The sequence below is a fragment of the Salvelinus fontinalis genome, chromosome 3 (genome assembly GCF_029448725.1).
Source record: "Salvelinus fontinalis isolate EN_2023a chromosome 3, ASM2944872v1, whole genome shotgun sequence".
NCBI lineage: Eukaryota > Metazoa > Chordata > Actinopteri > Salmoniformes > Salmonidae > Salvelinus > Salvelinus fontinalis.
The window spans coordinates 66064338-66067034 of record NC_074667.1 but is presented as its reverse complement, the minus strand read 5'-3'; the positions used below and the strand labels follow the sequence as shown (position 1 = coordinate 66067034).

At 42.7% G+C, this 2697-nt stretch overlaps 1 protein-coding gene across 1 annotated transcript in view; it reads right to left on the bottom strand.

Annotated features, from left to right (window-relative positions):
- Positions 1-2020: 2020 nt before the first annotated feature.
- Positions 2021-2697, bottom strand: part of LOC129851351 (phosphatase and actin regulator 3-like) — a 116626-nt gene continuing 115949 nt past the window's right edge. Inside the window, exon 12 of the mRNA XM_055917827.1 lies at positions 2021-2697. This exon is cut by the window's right edge and continues 2175 nt beyond it. The gene's annotated coding sequence lies outside the window, so the exon portion shown is untranslated.

Genomic DNA, 2697 nt, shown 5'->3' with positions numbered 1-2697 from the left:
ACTCAAACCAACCACCTTATTAAAGACCCTCCAACCAACCACCTTATTAAAGACCCTCTAACCAACCACCTTATTAAAGACCCTTTAACCAACCACCTTATTAAAGACCCCTCTAACCAACCACCTTAAAGATCCCTCTAACCAACCACCTTATTAAAGACCCCTCTAACCAACCACCTTATTAAAGACCCCTCCAACCACCTTATTAAAGACCCTCTAACCAACCACCTGATTAAAGACCCTCCAACCACCTTATTAAAGACCCTCCAACCACCTTATTAAAGACCCTCCAACCAACCACCTTATTAAAGACCCCTCTAACCAACCACCTTATTAAAGACCCCTCTAACCAACCACCTTATTAAAGACCCCTCTAACCAACCACCTTATTAAAGACCCTCTAACAAACCACCTTATTAAAGACCCCTCTAACCAACCACCTTATTAAAGACCCCTCTAACCAACCACCTTATTAAAGACCCTCCAACCAACCACCTTATTAAAGACCCTTTAACCAACCACCTTATTAAAGACCCCTCTAACCAACCACCTTATTAAAGACCCTCCAACCACCTTATTAAAGACCCTCTAACCAACCACCTTATTAAAGACCCTCTAACCAACCACTTTATTAAAGACCCTCCAACCAACCACCTTATTAAAGACCCCTCCAACCAACCAACTTAAAGACCCTCCAACCACCTTATTAAAGACCCTCTAACCAACCACCTTATTAAAGACCCCTCTAACCAACCACCTTATTAAAGACCCCTCCAACCACCTTATTAAAGACCCTCCAACCAACCACCTTATTAAAGACCCTCTAACCAACCACCTTATTAAAGACCCCTCTAACCAACCACCTTATTAAAGACCCCTCTAACCAACCACCTTATTAAAGACCCCTCTAACCAACCACCTTATTAAAGACCCTCCAACCAACCACCTTATTAAAGACCCCTCCAACCAACCACCTTATTAAAGACCCTCCAACCACCTTATTAAAGACCCTCTAACCAACCACCTTATTAAAGACCCCTCTAACCAACCACCTTATTAAAGACCCTCCAACCAACCACCTTATTAAAGACCCTCCAACCAACCACCTTATTAAAGACCCCTCTAACCAACCACCTTATTAAAGACCCTCCAACCAACCACCTTATTAAAGACCCTCTAACCAACCACCTTATTAAAGACCCTCCAACCAACCACCTTATTAAAGACCCTCTAACCAACCACCTTATTAAAGACCCCTCTAACCAACCACCTTATTAAAGACCCTCCAACCAACCACCTTATTAAAGACCCTCTAACCAACCACCTTATTAAAGACCCTCTAACCAACCACCTTATTAAAGACCCTCCAACCAACCACCTTATTAAAGACCCCTCCAACCAACCACCTTATTAAAGACCCTCCAACCAACCACCTTATTAAAGACCCCTCCAACCAACCACCTTATTAAAGACCCTCCAACCAACCACCTTATTAAAGACCCTCTAACCAACCACCTTATTAAAGACCCTCCAACCAACCACCTTATTAAAGACCCTCTAACCAACCACCTTATTAAAGACCCCTCTAACCAACCACCTTATTAAAGACCCTCCAACCAACCACCTTATTAAAGACCCTCTAACCAACCACCTTATTAAAGACCCTCTAACCAACCACCTTATTAAAGACCCTCTAACCAACCACCTTATTAAAGACCCTCCAACCAACCACCTTATTAAAGACCCCTCCAACCAACGACCTTATTAAAGACCCTCCAACCAACCACCTTATTAAAGACCCCTCCAACCAACCACCTTATTAAAGACCATCTAACCAACCACCTTATTAAAGACCCTCTAACCAACCAACTTAAAGACCCTCCAACCACCTTATTAAAGACCCCTCTAACCAACCACCTTATTAAAGACCCTCCAACCACCTTATTAAAGACCCCTCTAACCAACCACCTTATTAAAGACCCCTCTAACCAACCACCTTATTAAAGACACAACAACAACAGCAGTTCTTAAAAAGTCACAACTTGTATTGTGCAGACGATAAATAGTGCTTACAAAGGTGCTTTAGACCACGTGTTAAACTCATTCCACGGGTGGCTGTGTCTCTGAAGGATATCTATCCACCCTTGTACTTGATTGATGAATTAAGGTCACTATTTAGGTCTTAATTGAAAGGAAAAACCAAAAAAGCTGCAGACCCTCGACCCGCCGTGGAATGAGCTTGATACCCCTGCTTTAGACAGACATGGTCACCAACAACATGAATAACAAGAACACTGTCAGCCCATAGAGAAAGATGGGTGCTGGAGGGGAGACGAGCGTTTAGGGTCCCACCAGGTTTTCCAGAAATCCTGGTTAGAGATTCCTGGAATCAGGAGGGAATAAATTAAACATATTTAATTCATATTTAATTAAACATAAAATCCTGAAACCCTCCAACTGGAATTTTCTGGAATACCTCAGAATTTTGGGAGAATTTGTAGAGTTTTGCAGCCTTCTACTAGCGTTTCTGAAGAGGAGAGGAAAGGGTTTGTTGATCACATGCACCACATCCTTCCTCTGCCATCGTTCTTTCAGCTTTCAAAGAGTCTGTTATAAAATAAGGAATAAGGTGCCATTTGGCACGCATTCCAAGGTGTCTCCTCCGTCCTGTAACCGAGGAAACAAGGTGTCTCCTCC